The sequence below is a fragment of the Tenrec ecaudatus genome, chromosome 8 (assembly GCF_050624435.1).
Source record: "Tenrec ecaudatus isolate mTenEca1 chromosome 8, mTenEca1.hap1, whole genome shotgun sequence".
In the NCBI taxonomy this organism is placed as follows: Eukaryota; Metazoa; Chordata; class Mammalia; order Afrosoricida; family Tenrecidae; genus Tenrec; species Tenrec ecaudatus.
In genome coordinates, this window is record NC_134537.1 from 77,361,389 (window position 1) to 77,382,219 (window position 20,831).

The 20,831-nt window shown below is 39.9% G+C and overlaps 1 pseudogene; it reads left to right on the forward strand.

Annotated features, from left to right (window-relative positions):
* Window positions 1–7,521: 7,521 nt before the first annotated feature.
* On the forward strand, window positions 7,522–7,840 carry LOC142455435 (U6 snRNA-associated Sm-like protein LSm3 pseudogene; annotated as a pseudogene).
* The last annotated feature ends 12,991 nt before the right edge of the window (window positions 7,841–20,831 follow it).

The following is a 20,831-nucleotide window of genomic DNA, read 5'->3' on the forward strand; positions in this document are numbered from 1 at the left end:
GGCTGATGAAGCATCGTATGCTGATTCTACGGATAGATACTGACAGTGAGTTAAACTATTTCTCGGGGTTTCTATTATACTTAAGGAGTCCAGTGGAGTAATGGATCACCACACATGGGTCTGCATGTGAGCTATTCAAAACCACCAGTCACTCTGTGGAAGAAAATCTGAGGCTTTCTGCATTTTTAAAGATTTATAGCCTCAGAAAGCCAAAGGGGCTGTTTTACTCTCTCCTATGGGGTCTTTATGAGTCAGAACACACCCGATGGCAGTGGGTTTGGTGTTTTGGTTTGGTTTGTTTTACTTATTTGAATAAGATACTAATACAATTTAATAATTTAGGAATAAATATTCCTTGGAATGCAAAGCCACTGTGGTCATTATATAATGTCGTGTCAACTAGAAGATATTAAAATGTAAGAACATGTGGGCAGAGTTTAGCCTGTGAATCAGGTCACAGCTTCTTTGGAAGGCAACTGAGGCCAGTCCCTTCCTCTGGCAACCAGTCACACACTCTCTCTGTTTTCACGAACCACATGGAGCCAGCTGAGATTTGCAAGAGCCCTGGAGATCCTTCCACCACCAATGGATTCACAAGACTTTGCTTCCACTGGCCTCTGATCTTCCTGCATTTTGTATTATTGCGTGTGTTGCATGATTCTGAAGCAGGATTATGGATTAGCATCAGATTTAGGAGCTAACATAGGACTTTTGAACTTGATCTGTCCTGGGCTGGGATGTTTTCTTAATATACAGTTACTCTTTGATATAAATCTCTTTCACATACATATATGAGTGTCTCTGGATTTGTTTCTCTAGTCAACCTGGACTAACACAGTCTTCCAGGGACTTTTCTGTAAAAGATACTCATGTATCTCCTAATTGTTCTATCCCAAATTGGTACCAAACGTCTATGTACCTATGGTCTCATTTCAGTGAGCTTACTTCATCCTATAGCTAAAAGGAGAGCATGTTAGGTACCAAAAACTCTATGGAGCTTAATGAAATAATCCCTGCCTAAAAGAAACTTCCATGGTTTCCTAGCTGTATGGAGAATCAGATATTAATGGAAATGCAAAATACCATTCCAATTGAGAGACCCACTACATATTCACTTTGTGTTTTCTTGTTATAGATGAAAGAAAGCCACAAAATCTTGAATACACCTTTCCAAAAAAATCTGTGTGGGCTGTATGACGACTTAATTAATATAATATAGTCAAACTATAATTGTGTTAGTTCCCATGGCCAGGACTTAGAGAACTATTTTGGAGTTTGGGGTATGGGGGTCCCGCCTGCACACTCTGATACTACCATGCTGGAGAGATCACAAATAGGCATTCCAGTCAACAATGTCCAACTGCGTCCTGCCTTCCTGCCCTCCCAGACAATGCTCTAGACCAGTGGCTCTCAACCTTCCTAATGCCATAACCCTTTCATACAGTTCATGTTGGAGGAGCCCCCCAACCATTACATTATTTTCCTTGCTACTTCATCACTGTAATTTTTCTATTGTTATGAATCTGGAGACCCCTGCAAAAATGGTTATTTGAACTTCAAAGGGGTCGTGACCCACAGGTTGAGAAGCACTGCTCTCGAGACGTGAGAATGGCGCCATTTTGGAATCCCCGAGCTAAATCTTCCAGCCAATGTAAAGAAAACCTCAGTTTCCACAAGTAGTTAAAGCATCATCTAGTTAGGCCAAGCTCAAATTCCCAATCTGTGAACTTGTTGACTAGTCCTAGTTTTAAATCATTACATTTTAGGATAGTTTATTATAGAATAATAGATGACTAGGACCACTTTGATGTCAAACCATCAGAAGAACAAGCAACTTTACATTGGAATTTTCACTCAACAAGTGGTCATCACATTTTGTAATGACTTAAGGTCTTCACCTCAGTGACAAGACTAAGCCACCTAATGACAAGACCATGAAATAACTTGTCAATTCCAGGAAAATTTGAAGAAATATCTAGTCTCCTACAAGTTCTGCTTGTATTTCAGTTACAAGAAACACTATGAAGTTTGGGGCTTATATTCCTAGATCCATTGACTTTTTTAGAAAAAATTTACCTAGTTCATATTTCGGGCTAAAAATTGTACCACTGAGACCAAAATGAATTAGGCACATATTTGGCTCCACTATCCTTAATCACCTTTCACTCACAGCCATTGAGTCAATTCCAGGTTCCCAAATTGTAACTCCTTCTGAGTGTAGGAAGCCTCCTCTTTCTCCCAGGGAGTTGCTGGAGATTTCAAACTGCTGACCTTGCAGTAAGCAGCCCAATACATACATGTGTGAGTCCAGGTTGACTAGAGAAACAAATTCAGAGACACTCATGTGTCGAAGAGAGCACTTTATATCAAAGAGCAATTGTAAATTGAGAAAACATCTAAGCCCATTCCAGATCAAATCCATAATTCCATATTAGCCCATATGTCTGAAACTAGTCCATAAATTCTCCCTTTAGACTCATGCAGCACATGCAATGATGCCGACTGCAGGAAGATCACAGGTCAGTGGTTCGAAAGTTGTGAATCTAGTGGCGGTGTAAGTACCTCGATGCTGGCATATTTCCATGTGGCTGCTCCAGCTCCCTGAATGGCTCCTCCACCAGAAAGGTGAAGCAGAGAGAGAACGTGGGCTGCCTCTTCTGATGGCAGGATTGAAAGAAAGGAAGTTCCCAGAATCCTCATGGGAAGGCCACACCCACAAGGAGGCATCAATCAGGCTGTGACCCGATTGACTGGCTAGACTCCACTCAATACTTAATTGACACGAAATTATGTAACTACTACAATAGCCCACTATGCCAGGGCTCCTTATATAGAGATACATAGAAACACTAATATATATACAAAGGACTTGTCATGGATCGAATAGTGTCCTCCCAAAATATCTATCACTTTGGTCTGTGATTATCAAGGATTATAAAATGATATAAATGTGGCTGCTTTGTAAGGATTGCCCAGTCTGTGTCACTCACTAAGCTGCCAAGATTCCTAGTTGATCACCTAGGAATGGCCAATAATATATACCTCAGCTACCTTTCACTACAGTTCTCTGTCCTCCAAAGCCTATCTCCTCATTTCACAATCATAAGATATAGTAATATGGTGCATTACTGCAGGTCAATATATTCTGTGTAGTAAATTACACCCGGTACCATAAGTCCTAACATAACAGGAAAGAGCCCACTAACCTTTGGCCTTCTTTTGATGCTTCCCACATCTGTCACTATTTGGTCCATAGACTCTTGCAACTTAAGACTTGATTTTTTCTTTTGTTCCTTCAGTGAGATATGCTGAGTGTGCCTTTACTTTATCATCTTGAACTGCTTCTGAACATTTCTGTTCAACTCTTTTATGCATCATCTCTTCCATTCGCCTTAATTACTCTATAATTAAGAGCAAGTTTCAGAGTCTCTTCTGACATCCATGCTAATCTTTTTCTTCGTTCCTTTTTTGTGACCTTGTGCATTCTTCCTGTATGATGTTTTTGATGTCCTCCCACAGCTCATCAAGTCTTCTGTGGTTAATAGTCAATGTAGTAAATCTGTTCTTGAGATGTCCTTAAAATTCAGGTGGGATAGACTTATAGTTACGTTTTGGCTCTCGTGGCCTTGTTTTAATTTTCTGCAGCTTCGATCTGAACTTACCTATGAGCAATTGATGGTCTGTTCCACAATCAGCTCCTGGCCTGCTCTTAGTGCTGATATTGAGCTTCTCCATCATCTTGTTCCACAGATGTAACTCAACTTGGTTTTTTAACAGTTTTATTGGCAATAATTTGTTTATAATAAAATCCAATAGTTCAATCACATTAAAAAGAGCTGTGCAGTCATCACCACATCAGTTTGATTTCTTTACTTTCTACCTGGAGAACTCCTGTGAAGAGCCATTATTTGTGTTGATAGAAAAAGGTGTTTCCATTTTTAATATTGTTTTTGATTGACTTTTGTTTTGTCAGTTTGTTTCATGTTTGAATTTTGTATAATTTCTATGTGTGAAATCCAGGATAGGTAAATGTATAGAGCAAGTAACTGGATTAGCAATTATTTAGAGGCATGGCAGGGGATGTCAGGGGGGAATGGGGAGGTAAAAACAATGAAAATGAGAAAGAAGAAAAGATTCTAAAATAAATGATGGTGATGATTGCACAACTCTTCTTAGTATGTCTTAAATGCCACACTGTATGACATGGTTATTACACATCAATAAAACTATAAAAGACGGTCTTTGGGATGAACTTGTTGATCTTGCTCCAATGAGTCCTTATATTGGAACTAAGGACTTCTGTCCAATAAGTCATATTACAGATAGCATAGTACTTCAAGATCAGTCTTGATGCTGCAATTTCTGTGTTTAACTTTTTTGCCACTGAGTATTTATAAGAATTTTAGAGTCTCTAGTGGCAGATATTCTTTAACCAAATACATTATAATGAAGACTTGAAAATGTTCCTGTCTCTTTTCCAAAAATTATGTTTACCTTGACTCATTACTGCATTAATGCAGACATTTTTCTCCAACACAGGCCTGACACCATAACTTGCTTAAACAAGAATGCTTGTTTTTTATCAACTAGAGCCATTGGGGAAAATATGTATTTTTATTTAGCTCCTCAGGTACGCTTCAATTGCTAATTATCTTTAGCTATACCGACCTTCTCCAACTGTTTTTTTCCACACAGATTAATGAGTGACATTATAAGGAGCACAATCTCATATACTGAAAGGAATGGGCTCATGTATTATTCACTTCACATAAATACTTTCAATTTTATTGGGACTTCAAAAGATCTCAGAAAGGAGCACTAAAGAGAAATATAATCTGACAAAGGCAAGAATTGAAAATAGGAAAATTATATATGATGGAAATGTTTTAAAATAAAACCATTTGAGTGGAAATGAAGTGCTGAAAAGATATAAAAGACTGGGAAAAGATAAAACAAATTAATGCCTCAAACTGTGTATAAGGCCTCATGATTTGTTCCAGCACCTTGAACTGAAGCTTGTAAAGTCATGTGCAATGTATGTAGCCAGCTCTGCGACATCAGGAGTGGGGTATGCACAAGGAATAAGGCAAATGAACACGCTTGCTGCCTTCAATATGAACTAAGTTAAACCATTCGAGGCTTCAAAAAATACCTTTGTCTGAACTAGGAAAAGAAAGATAAATGGAGACAGCCAACTGTAATCTTCTTTCATATAACTCATCTGTCAACTTGTTATCCTGTGGAAGTTGATATTTTTCTATGATGCTAGAAACAATGCCACCAATATTCAAATACCAACCAGGTCACCATGGTGATCAGGTATCAGCATCCACAGTAAAATCAGAACAAAAAGAATGATATAGCAGTCTACTTGTAAATATACGAGGGGTACCTAAAATAAGCTATGTATTTACATTTTTTTTTACAAAACAACCTTATCACCTCCAAGGTACTCTCCATTACACTTAATACATTTGTCAAATCTACCATTTCATTCTTGAAAACATTTTTCAAACTCTTCTGTTTAGATGGCTGACAGCACCTCCCTCATTTTTTTCTTCACCTTTTCTATGTTGTCAAATAACTGTCCTCTCATGTCCCTCTTCATTCTCGGGGGGGGGGAGAGAGAAGTCACAAGGAGCAAGGTCAGGTGAGTCAGGAGCATGGGGACAAGGGAGACAGGCTGTTTTTTTTCCCAAAAGCTGGCACACTGTGATGATTCTGTGAGCAGGTGCATTGTCATGGTGGCAAAACCAGTCCTCCACCCCCTGCCACAAAGCAGGTCTTTTTTGTCACACACTCCTATGCAGTCTTTTGAGAAGCTCTAAATAGAAAGCTTGATTAACAGTCTGACTTGGTAGAACGAACTCCAAAAGCACTAAGAATGGACATTTTCATCCATTTGTGAAGTTGATGAGGCTTGTCATCAGTAGACATTTCAGCTTTATTGAAATGTGAAAAACACTCTGGAGTTTTCCCCATAGCACTTACCTTGTAAGCTGCATTCAACATCACAACAGTTTCTGTGGCATTTTTCCTGAACAGGAAACAAAATTTCACAGCTGCATGTGGACTCTTAAATTGGACATGACATAAAAACGAGGTTTGAGCTAAATTGCTTTTATGAAAAAATTCACCGTGACCAGAGAGAAGCTTCCCAGACAATGCCACTGGGTGCACTAACTCAGAGTGAATTGTTTGATGCTTGCCTAGTGGGGAAAATGTGTATTACCAAGGCTCTGCCCAGTGGAGCTTTTTCCCTTTTTAATTTTTTTAGTAGCCCCTTGTGTGTGTGTGTGTGTGTGTGTGTAATAACTAGTGAAAACTTCATTAATAACAGTGAAAAGGTGATTTGGAGCTGGAAGATGAGCTCCGCTGGTTGGAAGGCAATCAAAATATAGTCATATTTTCCTCAGAGTCCAGTTGACCTTAATGATGTAGATGATGCAAAAAAAATTGGCATGCTCATTTTCAGATGTGACACAGCTCAAAACAAAATAAATAGCTGTAAGCATCCATAAACCATTGGAACATGTAATGCAAAAAATATAAATCTAGGAACTCTGAAAAGCATCCAAAGTAAAATAGAATATTTGAATATAAATACCCTAAGCTGAAATATACTAGTTTTGATGATTTTGAGTGGGACAATCCTATAGTCCACGATGCCAGGAATAACAAACAAAAGAAAAATGGCATCATGTTCATTGTCCAAAAGACCATTTAAATATCTATCCTAAAATACAATGCAGATCAATGATAGGATAATATCCTTTTCCCTACAAAGAAAACCAGTTAATATGACGTTCGAATGTATGGACTAAACACTAATCAAAGACGAAGACATCAAACACTTTTAAATTGATCAAACATACAATCAGTATTCATTGATAATTACTAGTGATTGGAATATGGAAACAAAAGACGGAACCGTCGCTGGAAAAAATCGGCCTTGATGATGCAGATGGTGCCAGAGATCGCATAACAGACTTTTTCAAGCTCAACAAGTTACTATTGTAAATAGATTTCGACTCATGGTAACCCTATGTACAATAGAACAGAACATCCTGGTCCTGCAACATGCTCAACGCGTTTTGATGTCTGAGCCCATTGCTGAAGCCACTGTGTCAATCCATCTTGCTGAGAGCCTTCCTCCTTTTCACTGCCCTCTGCTTGCCTCTCTACTTGACCACGACTTGTCTGTCAGTTTTCCATCTGTGGTGGCTTCTGAGTTGCGGTGAAGCTGGAAGCTATGCACAGGCATTCCAAGTGCTAGTAGGGCCATTCAAAGTGGACAGGTCCAGGGGAATTTGTGCCCTCAGAAGAGACTACGAAGAAGAAATTGCTGGCCATCTTTGGAGGAAGTAGCCTCTGATAATCTTAGGCATAGCATGGAAACATTGTCGGATACTGAAGGCCTAATGAATGGAAGAAGAAAATGGTGGGAAATGGTGCCAGAGGATGGTCCCCGAGAAGACAATCAAAGTGTGACTGAAGAAGAGCTGCTTTCTCGAGAGGAGGGGAAAGGCTCCGCATTTGAAGCATGGCGGACGATGTGGACCAGCAACAAACTACCAACACAGTAGAGGAGCCTCTGGATCTCATTCGGCTCAGCCTGGATGAACGCATTGATGTGAAAATGCGAAATGACCGAGAGCTTCGAGGAAGACTGCATGTTTATGATCAGCATTTAAATATGATACTGGGAGATGTGGAAGAAACTGTGACTACTATAGAAATTGATGAAGAGATATATAAATCAACAGAACGGAATATTCCAATGCTCTTTGTGCGGGGCGACGGTGTTGTGCTAGTTGCCCCTCCGCTCAGAGTTCGCTGAACCCCAGCATCTGTTCAGAGGGGAAGAGAGGAGCCTCCTGAATGGAGGCTGTATTCCGAGGAGAAACCTACATAAGCTTTGATGCTCAGAAGTAACCAAGGATTCGTCCTTTCCTGAAATAAGTCAGTCTGCCGCCCCAAACCAAATGACATTTTAATTTTTTTCCCACCCTTCCAATAAATGTAATCACAAAAATGCAGGGGGTTTTCAGCAAATAATTTTGGGAATTTTTTTCTTTAAATAAATGTTTCTTTTCCTAAAAAAAAAAAAAAAATGAAGAACTGCTTTCTCAAAGTAAACGCCACCCTGGGGCCGTGAATGGAGCAAAGCTTGTGGGAGTGGAGGAGGCCTTGGGATCTTCATTTGCTAATGAGAAAAAACTCAAGGTGAAAAGAAACACACGTAAAAACTACTATTAATCAGAATATGGAATGTATGGAATATGAATTTAAGATATTTGGAAGTCATCAAAAGTGAAATGGAAATTTTTTTATTTTAAATGGAAGAGAATGCATACAGAACAATTTCCTAGGCATTACTGAGCTGAATGGACTGGTAAAGGCTATTTTGAATCAGAAAATCAGATAATGATGCAAATCAAAGCCACAAAACCAGTGATGACCACCAAAGAATAAACTCCAGGCTAGGGCGGGCAGTTCCCAGAACGCAGGACCAGTGGGGAGAGAGGCATAAAGGTCAGTAGACAGACCTGGAGTTATGCATGCATTTTCGGGGGGGGGCGGGTGCTCAGGGTTTTTTTGTTTTTTTCTGTTTTTATTCAATCTTTTGTTTTATTTTTGTTTCATCTCTGTTATTGTTGGGGTTTTTTTCTACCAATATAAGATAGGCATGGGAAGCAAACCCAATAAGAAAGCAAGAGGACAGACTGAAACTTTTGAGGGGACCTGGCGGGGGAGGATATAGGGGTGGGGGAAGGAGCAGTGAGAAAACAATGGCATAGACAGGGGAACAACTAGGGAATTAAAATCAATAATGAGGAGGACGTAAAGATCCTGGGGGGTGTTGAAGAAACAGCAATCTAGCTGAAAGGTGGGACAGGAGGAAAATAAAAAGAAACAGAGGAAAGATTTAGGCAGAAAAGCTATGGATAGAGGTATAAACATAGGTGTGCACTTATGTAAATATATTAATTTATAAAAATAAGGTATTTCCTCCCACTATCACGATCTCAATTCTACCTTACAAATCTGGCCAGACCAGAGCATGTACACTGGTACAGATAAGAGCTGGAAACACAGGGAATCCAGGACAGATAAACCCTTCAGAACCAATAATGAGAGTAGCAATACCAAGAGGGGAAGGAGAAGGTGGGGGAGAAAGGGGGAACTGATCACAATGATCTATCTATAACCCCCTCCCTGGGGGAACAGACAACAGAAAGTGGGTGAAGAGAGACATCAGACAGAGTAACACATGAAAAAATAATAATTTCTAAATTATCAAGGGTTCGTGAGGGAGGGAGGATGGGGGAGGGAGGGGGGAAATGAGAACTATTACCAAGGGCTCAAGTAGAAATAAAATGTTTTGAGAATGATGATGGCAACAAATGTACTTGGCATAATGGATGTATAAGAGTTGTACAAACCTGATGCAAAGGGCTTAAGTAGAGAGCAAATGCTTTGAAAATGATTAGGGCAAAGAATGTACAGATGTGCTTTACACAATTGATATATGTATGGATTGTGATAAGAGTTGTATGAGTCCCTAATAAAATGTTTTTTAAAAAAAGAGTTGTACGGGAAAAAAAGATTTGTACTAGCCCCCAATAAAATGTTTTGAATAGAGGTATTGGTCTGTGTACAAACATTAATATGGCACTATATTGAGGAAGTGGATGGACTTTGGGTCTCTGCTCAAGCCCTCCTTTGACACAAGAACACTTTATTCTAACAACCTGGCATTCTGTGGTGCTTACCCTCCTGACACAATCACTGAATACAAAATGGGTGTATAAGCAAATGTGGTGAAGAAAGTTGATGATGCCAATTATAAAAAGATATAACATCTGGGATCTTAAAGGCTTAAAGTTAAACAAGGGCCATCCAGCAGAGAAGCAGCAAGCCCACATGGAAGAAGCACACCAGCCTGTGCAATCATGAGGTGTCGACAGAATTATCATCAATTGTAAGTTCAGGTTAAATTTGAAGAAAATTAAAACAAGGCTGTAAGAGCCAAAATACAAGCTTGAGTGTGCCCCACCTGAATTTTGAGAACATCTCAAGGGCAGATTTGATGCATTGAACATGAATGACAGAAACCCTGATGAGCACTAGGAGGACACCAAGACCATCATTCATGAAGAAAGTAAAAGGTCATTGTAAAGACAGGAAAGAAAGAACAGATTAGCATGGATGTCAGAAGAGACTCTGCAACTTGCTCTGAATTTTAAAGCAGCTAAGGCACAAGGAAGAAATGATGAAGTAAGAGAGCTGAATAAAAAACGTCAAAGGGCAGATAAAGAAGACAAAGTAAAATATTATAATTAAATACACAAAGGCCAAGATTTAGAAAACCAAAATGGAATAACATACTCAGAATATGTTAAACTAAAAGAAGATTTCAACCCTGAAGTTGAAATACTGACAGATCGTTTGGGTTAAAATCGACCTCTCTGGGAAGCATCAAAAGAATGCAAACTCAGTTTTTACAAAAAAGAACTAAGCGACACTCTACCTTTCCAGGAGGCAGCATATGAACAAGAACCGCTGGTTCAAAGGAAGAAATCCAAGCTGCACTGGAAGCACTAACTCTAGGTATTGACGGAAGACCAATTGAAATCTTTCATACAACGGATAAAACACTGGAAACACTCACTCATCTATGCCAGGATATTTGGAAGAGGGCTACTTGGCCAATTGACTGGAAGAGATCCGTATTTGTACTCATTCCAAAGAAAAGTGACCCAACAGAATCTCAAACTCTGAAACAATATCACTAAAATCACATGCAAGTAAAATTTTGCTGAAGATCATCCAACAAAGGTTGCAGCAGTATATTGGCAGGGTATGGCTAGGCATGATTCAAAGGGCATGATTCAAAAGACGAGGTGGAACAAGGGCTATCATTGCTGATGTCAGATGGATCTTGCTTGAAAGCATAGAGTACCGGGGGGGGGGCTGTTCTTGTGTTTTATTGGCTATATAAAGGTATAAGATTGTATGGATCATAACAAACTCTAGTACATTGACAAGAATGAAAATTCCAGGAGACTTAATTGTGCATATAGGAAACCTGTATATGGTTTAAAACCAAGAAATGTGTGAGCCAAGGTTGTATCCTCACACTATACTTAATCCATATGCTGAACAAATGAAATGATAAGAAACACAACTCTAATACAGTGGTTGGTATGAGTGTAAATTGTTAAAATCACTTAGAGCAATTGAAAATATACAGTAAGCTTGAAATTTGCATACTTTCCTGATTGTTAATTCTAACCTATAGAAAAATGTACAAATATGTGGACAAAGAAACATATATCAGAAAATTCAATGCAACAACTTTTGCAAAATGGCAAAAAATAAATGAAATTTACTTCAATAGAAATAAAGATACATAAATTAATACAATAACATATTCTACAGCAATGAAATGATTAACTGGATCTATATGCAAAAGCATTTTTTAAAACATTTTATTAGGGGCTCATACAACTCTTAACACAATCCATACATATACATACATCAATTGTATAAAGCACATCTGTATATTCTTTGTCCTAATAATTTTCTTTTTTTTACATTTTATTAGGGGTTCATACAACTCTTATCACAATCCATACATATACATACATCAATTGTATAAAGCACACCCGTACATTCTTTTCCCTAATCATTTTCAAAGCATTTGCTCTCCACTTAAGCCCTTTGCATCAGGTCCTTTTTTTTCGCCTCCCTTCCCGCTTCCCCCTCCCTCATGAGCCCTTGATAATTTATAGATTGTTATTTTATCATATCTTGCCCTATCCGGAGTCTCCCTTCCCCCCCTTCTCTGCCATCTGTCTCCCAGGGAGGAGGTCACATGTGGATCCTTGTAATCAGTCCCCCTTTCCAAACCACTAAACCTCCAATCTCCCAGCATCGCCCCTCACACCCCTGGTCCTGAAGTTATTGTCCACCCTGGATTCCCTGTGCCTCCAGCTCCCATTAGCACCAGTGTACAACCTCTGCCTTATCCAGTCGTGCAAGGTAGAATTTGGATCATGGTAGTTGGGGGGAAGAAGCATCCAGGATCTGGGGGAAAACTGTGTTCTTCATTGGTACTACATCGCACCCGGACTGACCCATCTCCTCTCCTAAACCCATCTATGAGGGGATCTCCAGTGGCCGCCAAATGGGCCTTGGGTCTCCACTCTGCACTTCCCCCTTCATTCACTATGGTATATATATATATATATATATATATATATATATATATATATATATACACACACACACATACATACATATACACACACATATATATACATACACATACACACATATATATACATACATACTTTTTTTTTTTGCATGCTGCCTTATACCTGGTCCCTTTGGCACCTCGTGATCGCACCGGCTGGTGTGCTTCTTCCATGTGGGCTTTATTGCTTCTGAGCTAGATGGCCGCTTGTTTATTTTCAAGCCTTTAAGACCCCAGACACTATCTCTTTTGATTGCCGGGTACCATCAGCTTTCTTCACCACATTTACTTGTTCACCTGCTTTGGCTTCAGCAGTTGTGTCGGGAGGGTGAGCATCACAGAATGCCAATTTAATAGAAGAAAGTATTCATGCGTTGAGGGAGTGCTTGAGTAGAGGCCCAAGGTCCTTCCGCCACCTTAATACTAAACCTATAAATATAGACACATAGATCTATTTCCCCATCCTCATATATATATTTGCATGTACATGTCTTTTTCTGGACCTCCATAAATGCCCTTTGACTCCTAGCTCTTTCCTCCATCTCCCTTGACTATCCTCCTGTGGCAAATTTCTTTTATAAAGAGCCAGATAGTAAATATTTTAGACTTTGCAGGACAATAGTCACACTCTAGGATTTTTGTAGACATTTACATAAGAAAAAGAAAACAAATTTATATGAATTTTTCATTAATAAAACTCAAAATACAATAATAACAGTATGTAATTTATTTTCACAAAAGTTTGTTAGTGAGATGAGTGAAATTATTGTGTGGAGAGTAGCTAATATTTCACCTCACGGGATTGAAAGTTACTGTTGAGTATCATCAAAATCAATCGCAAATATTGAATGAGAGGGGTGGAGATTGGGCACCCAAAGCCCATCTGAAAGCAACTGGACATCCCCTTATAGGAGAGTTGCAGGGAGGAGACGAGCCAGGCAGGGTGCAATGTAGCAACGATGAAACATACAACTTTCCTCTAGTTCTTAAATGCTTCCTCCCCCAGCCCCCCACTATCATGATCCCAATCCTGCCTTACAAATCCGGCTAGACCAGAGGATGTACACTGGTACAGATAGGAAATGGAAACACAGGGAATCCAGGACGGATGATCCCTTCAGGACAAGTGATGAGAGTTATTATACCAGGAGGGTGGAGGGAAAGTGAGGTAGAGAGGGGGAACGCATTACAAGAATCTACATAAAACCTCCTCCCTGGGACAGACAACAGAAAAGGGGTGAAGGGAGAGGTTGGGCGGTGTAAGACATGACAAAATACTAATAATTTATTAATTATTGAGGGTTTGTGAGGGAGGGAGGAAGGGAGGGTAGGGAGGGAGGGCAAAAATGAGGAGCTGATACCAAGAGCTCAAGAAGAAGGAAAATGTTTTGAAAATGATGATGGCAACAAATGTACAAATGTGCTTGACACAATGGATGGATGTACGGGTTGTGATAAGAGTTGTATGAGCTTCCAATGAAATTTCTTTAAATGAATTGCAAGTATTAATCTGTTAGTGCTGCTGTGAAAGGAGATTTAATGTATTTCATCTTTGAAAATGTCTGCACACAGATACTAAGTGCCAAGCACTGATATCAATCCATGAACATCTGATTTTAACTAAGAACATTTATCACTGGAGAGACAGTTTTAGGGTTCTATTAGATTATTTTCTTGATAGTTTTATCTTGTTACTACATTCCAGATAATTACAACCAGTGGAGGACTATATGTAAGCTCCTTAGTTACACAGTGAAATTGATTTTTGAAATATGGAAATTTCCCTTACACTTGCCTTAGAGTCAGACAAAAAGTGCTTCCCCAACTGCACCTTGAACTTGAAAACTCTGTCTGCTGCAATAATTGTGTGGTAATGAAGATCTCACCTCTTGCTTTAGCTTCTGGTGGCACTAAAAGTGTGAGGGCAAGTCAAAACGCATTGTTACAAAAAATCATAGAAGGCTTTGTTAACACAAATATTAAAAAGTGAAGCTATTGTTACTTGACATACACTCCATCTAAGTCTAAACACTTCTGAAGGCAGCGTTTCCATCTCCTCAATTCATCTCTGAAGGATGCTGCACCTTTCAATTTATACCGTGTCAGAAGAGTAATTTGGACACCTCTGAGCGACTCAAATTGTGTTCCTTTTCATTATTGTTTGCATTTGGGGAACAAAAGTAGTAGTCTGGGAACTAAAAGTCTTGAGTTTTGGAAATAAAGGCAGTAAGGTCAAGGGTATAGGGTGGACAGCTTCAGGCTGTCAGGTGAGATTCTGGTAGTGCTGCCCTTGGTGTCCTTGAAGAATGAGCCACTGTATTTCAGGGACGGGAAAAAAATTCTCACCCAAACTTTCCTGACCTTTTCCTCACCAATGTAGTTCCCTGTTTTCTTAAAAATTCTCCCTGTGATTGCCATGCGCCCTTTAAGAAAATGTGTCATGGTTACCCCTTTGGAATTCCAACAAGCAATCACCATATGCTTCTTAACTAAATAGAATTGGCCCAGCAGATCATCATGCAAGCTACTCTTTGAACTCTTTTTAAATTATTTTTATGGTGACCTAATAAGACTAAGACAAACTGTTATTACTGAGAGAACTTGTTTGCAGGCATTTACTCATCACAGAGATCCATTCAAATAGATTTTGTTTATAATAAACCTGTACATGTATGAGTTAGAACAAGAATTTGTAGCAATACCATTTGACTTGTAATCCTACAGAAAACGACCTGTTATTATTTGTTATTCAAACATTGTTGTTAAAATGACATTAAAGCAGTACGTTTCACATACAAGCATTCTTTTGCCTTATATTTTTAGATAGAACCCATTTTTTAAAAACTGACATATACCAAGTCTTCAGCAAAAACTTAACTTACAAAGCCATTCAGAGCTCCATTATGATGAATGAGAATATTTTTTCTCTTTCAAAAAAAGTTTACCTTGATTCTGAGCTAAAAATTCACACAAAAAACTTTATTGCTGCTTTATGGTAAAAGCAAATCAGGATATTCCATTTTTATTTCTGACAATGTTTTACAGAGCTGACAGTGATTAAGTCTGTAAACTTAAATGAAATTTACCACTAAAATTAATTATTTAAAACACATGATGTTAACATATTATCCCCATAGTACTGATGAATAATAAAATAATTATAAGCTTTATGCACCTTTCATTTTTACAAACTTTGTAAATGTGTTCAACTATGACTTTTCTTCTCTACATAAACTTACCAATATCCATTATAATGCAACTTAGCAGATTCCACTTGAGATTATACTTAATTAGTATTTTATCTACTTCTTTGAGCACATTCTAAACTGCATGCTCGCTATTCCTGAGATGGGTTCTACAGTCATTTTGATCTCAGAGCTGATTCTTCAAACAACTGATCACAACTAGCAAGATCTGTCATCTTATCAATAGTCAGAGAAAATCACCTATTAATTGCTTTGTTTTAAAGTTGATTATTGATATTGCTCCTGGTTTCTTCAACTCTTAGAGCAACCATTCTCACCAAAAGTCTGTCTTAAGCAAATCTATTTTCTCTTGACATGTTGACCTGGCTGCTGCATTCAAATATTATTTAAATCACTATCAGTATGCATATTTCCTGAGTTGCCCAATAAATAAGCCATTGGAAACTTACTTTTGTTGCACATTGCTTTCATTTTTTATTTTCAAAGAAATTCTGCTGATTAAATATTATGTTTTGATTTTTATTTTTTTTTCAATCATTTTATTAGGGGCTTATACATCTCTTTTTTTAATTTTTAAATTTAACAATTTATTAGGGGCTCATACAATTCTTATCACAGTTCATACATATACATACATCAATTGTATAAAGCACATCTGTACAGTCTTTGCCCTAATCATTTTTTTCTCCTCTTTTCTTTTTTTACATTTTATTAGGGACTCATACAACTCTTATCACCATCCATACATATACATACATCAATTGTATAAAGCACATCCATACATTCCCTGCCCCAATCATTCTCAAGGCATTTGCTCTCCACTTAAGCCCCTTGCATCAGGTCCTCTTTTTTTTTTCCCCTCCCTCCCCTTTCCCCCCTCTCTCATGTGCCCTTGGTAATTTATACCTCGTTATTTTGTCATATCTTGCCCTATCCGGAGTCTCCCTTCCCCCCTTCTCTGCTGTCCCTCTCCCAGGGAAGAGGTCACATGTGGATCCTTGTAAGCAGTTCCCCCTTTCCAACCCACTCACCCTCCACTCTCCCAGCATCGTCCCTCACACCCTTGGTCCTGAAGGTATCAACCACCCTGGGTTCCCTGTACCTCCAGCCCTCATATGTACCAGTGTACAGCCTCTGTCCTATCCAGGCCTGCAAGGTAGAATTCGGATCATGGTAGTTGGGGGGAGGAAGCATCCAGGATCTGGGGGAAAGCTGTGTTCTTCATCGGTACTACCTCGCACCCTAATTAACCCATCTCCTCTCCTAAACGCCTCTATGAGGGGATCTCCATTGGACGACACGTGGGCCTTCAGTCTCCACTCTGCACTTCCCCCTTCATTTAATATGGTATATATATACATATACATATACACATATATACACATACATACACACACTTATATCCTTGTTTTGCTTTTTTTTGCATGATGCCTTATACCTGGTCCCTTGGCACCTCGTGATCACACTGGCCAGTGTGCTTCTTCCATGTGGGCTTTTTTGCTTCTGAGCTAGATGGCCGCTTGTTTACCTTCAAGCCTTTAAGACCCCAGACACTATCTCTTTTGATAGCCGGGCACCATCAGCTTTCTTCACCACATTTGCTTATGCACCCATTTGTCTTCAGCGATCCTATCATGGAGGTGTGCAGTCAATGATATGATTTTTTGTTCTTTGATGCCTGGTAACTGATCCCTTTGGGACCACTCGATCACACAGGCTGGTGTGTTCTTCCCTGTGGACTTTGTTGCTTCTGAGCTAGATGGCCGCTTGTTTATCTTCAAGCCTTTAAGACCCCAGTCACTATCTCTTTTGATAGCAGGGCACCATCAGCTTTCTTCACCACATTTACTTGTTCACACACTTTGCTCCAGCCATTGTGTCGGGAGAGTGAGCATCATAGAGTTCCAATTTAATAAAAGAAGGTATTCATGCATTGAGGGAGTGTTTGAGTAGAGGCCCAAGGTCCTTCCGCCACCTTAATACTTGACCTATAAATATAGACACATAGATCTATTTCCCCATCCTCCTATATATATTTGCATGTACATGTCTTTGTCTAGACCTCCATGAATGCCCTTTGACTCCTAGCTCTTTCCTCCATCTCCCTTGACTTTCCTCCTGCCCTACTACCATGCTTCATCGCCACCTGGGCTAGAGTATACCTCTTCTCTAAGCAACCTTACCCTTGATCATTTCCCACCATGCCTGCCACTCCCCCTTCTCTACCATTTGGGGTCCCATGTTTTTCCCTTGTCCCTTGGTTTGTTAACACCACTTCCTTACCCTCCCTACCCCCCACCCAAGTCCCCCCGGAACTGTCGGTCCCGTTGTTTTTCCTCCAGATAGTTCATCCAGCCTGTCCTATTCAGACAGACCTGTGGAGTCACTAAAATGCACGAAAACAAGACAGAGGAAAACAAAGCAACAGTATATAACCAGACAACAAAACAACAAAAACAAACCACTGACAAATAACAAAACAAAACAGTTCACAAGAGAAAAGCTTGTAGTTAGTTCAGGGATCGTTTGCTGGCCCTTAGGGGCGTTTTCCAGTCCAGTCTGTTGGGGCACCACGCCCTGGCCCCAAAGTCCACTTTCAGCATTCCCTGGGGACCTTGCCACTCCATTCCCTTGCTGTTCCGCTGCACTCCCCCAGTGATTTGCCTCGGTGTGGTGGGATCAGGTCAGGTGCAATTCCCACACTGTGTCTCCGGTGCTGTCCCCTGTATCGCCCTTAGTCACTGAGGGGCATCATGTCTCATAGTAGGGCCAGCCATGTTGTTCTCTCTGTGGACTGGCTGCTCTACTCAGGAACATCATCATCACGGCCTGGTGGGCCAGGCTGTGCTCCACTCTCTCCTCCTGCCCCTTCGTCTGCTCCTGTGTGCTCTGATCAGATATGTCCATCTCCCAGAGCTGCAGAGTCAATGTCGTCCTTTGGAACAAATTCTTTTCGGGGGAGGGGCAGGAATCCACTTAATTTATGGTGCTGGGGCCAGCCTCCCAGATCTCTCCACTGGTTCCCTCCTCCACGCCGGGATATTGCATTCACACCTTGTGACACTGGGTTGAAGTCTGGTCCCAGTTTCCCTGTGGAGATATAAACAATACCCTCCCCTTGGGTGGATTAATGCCCCATGACCCCACTACCCTTTTCTTCCTTATATTCATCCTTTTGTTTTCCTTTCCCCACCTCCTCCACCATTGTCTACCATGTACATCCCTGGTTTTGGTCTGGTCTCTTCCATACTACACCGTCTTCACCCCTAAAATGTTTGTATACAGTAGCTTTTTCCCCTATGCCACTTTTGCTTTTTAAAAAAAATTTTTAAATTCTTACCTCAGCGGACTCAAGTTGTACTTGTCCTTTTGTGCCTGACTTACTTCGCTTAGCATGATTTCCTCCAGTTCTTCCCATGCCGCTATGTGCCTCATACGTTCATCACTGCTTTTTAGTGATGCGTAGTATTCCATTGTATGTATATACCACAGTTTTTTAATCCAATCGTCAGTTGATGGAAATTTGGGTTGCTTCCAACTCCTTGCAATTGTGAACTGTGCCGCAACGAACATTGGAGCACAGATGTCTGGTCTTGGTTTGTTTCTTGCCTCTTCTGGGTATATACCCAGTAGGGGGATTGCTGGGTCATATGGTAACTCTATTTCCATCTGTTTTAGGTATCGCCAGATTGATTTCCATAGTGGCTGTACATACTTACAGGCCCACCAGCAGTGGATGAGAGTTCCTGTCTCCCACAGCCCCTCCAACAATTGTTGCTTTCTGATTTTTTGAATTGGGCTACCTTTGAGGGTGTCAGGTGGTACCTCATTGTTGTTTTAATTTGCATTTCTCTTATGGCTAAAGATCGGGAACATTTTCTCATATGTTTGTTGGCCATTCGGATTTCTGCCCCTGTGAAACTTCTGTTCAAGTCCTTTGCCCACCTTTCAAGTGGGCTATTGGTTTTTTCTTTTTGGAAGCTAGCAGAGTATTATAGATTTTAGTAATAAGGCCTTTGTCTGATGTGTCATTGCTAAAGATGTTTTCCCAGTCTGTGGACTCTCTTATTACTCTCTTGGTGAATTCTTTAGATGTACACAAGTGTTTTATCTTCAGTATATCCCATTTGTCGATTTGTGCCTCCTCCGTGTTTGTGTCCTTCCCTATTTCTGATAGCCTGTGTATTCCCTGCGCCAAAGTTCTCAAGTTGGTCCCAATTCCCTCATTGACGGCCCTAATAGTTCGGGGTTTAACTTCAAGGTCTGTATCCACCTTGAGTTTATTCTTGTGCATGGAGTGAGATAAGGGTCTTGCTTCATTTTTCTGCATGTGGATATCCATTTTTTCCAGCACCACTTGTTGAAGAGGGCATCTGCTTCCCATTTGATCTTTTTGGGGCCCTTGTCAAAGATCATCTGTGTGTATGCTGATGCTTTTATTTCTGGGTTTTCAGTTCTTTTCCATTGGTCTGAGTATCTGTCATTGTACCAATACCATGCAGTTTTGAGAACTGTGGCTGCATAGTATGTGCCAAAGTCAGGAAAAGCAAGCCCTCCCACGGTGTCCTTCTTCTTGAGGAGTTCTCTGCTAATTCTGGGTTTCTTCCCTCTCCATATGAAGTTGGTAATAAGTTTTTCCATTTCTTTGAAGAAAGATGATGGTAATTGTATCGGGATAGCATTAAACTTATATAGTGCCTTTGGCAGAACTGACATCTTAACTTTATTAAGTCTCCCAATCCAAGAGCATGGAATATTCTTCCATTTGTTGAGGTCGCTCTTGGTTTCTTGTAATAGTGTTCTATAGTTTTCCCTATATAGATCTTTTGTTTTTTCAGTCAAGTGTATCCCTAGATATTTCAGTTTGTGTTTGGCTATTGTGAAGGGTACCACTTTTTTGATCTCTTCTTCTGTGGCCTTATCTGATGTGTATAACAGTCCGATGGACTTCTGTTTGTTGATCTTGTATCCTGCCACTCTGCCAAGCTCCTCTATTGCTTCCAGTACTCCTCTTGTGGAACTTTTGGGATTTTCCATATATAAAATCATATCATCTGCAAATAACGATAGTTTCACCTTTTCCTTCCCCAGACGAATACCTTTGATGTCACTTCTTTGCCTTATGCTGTTAGCTAAAATCTCCAGCACGATATTAAATAGGAGTGGAGACAAGGGGCATCCTTGGCTGGTTCCCTTTTTCAGTGGGATTGTGGTAGTCTTTTCTCCATTGACTATGACTTTGGCTGTTGGTTTTTCATATATAGCTTGTATTGTCTTGAGGGAATTTTATTTTTTAATATATCCTTTATTTGAAATACTTTCATGAGTGCTCATTCTTGTAATCGAGTTTGGACAATGTTGAG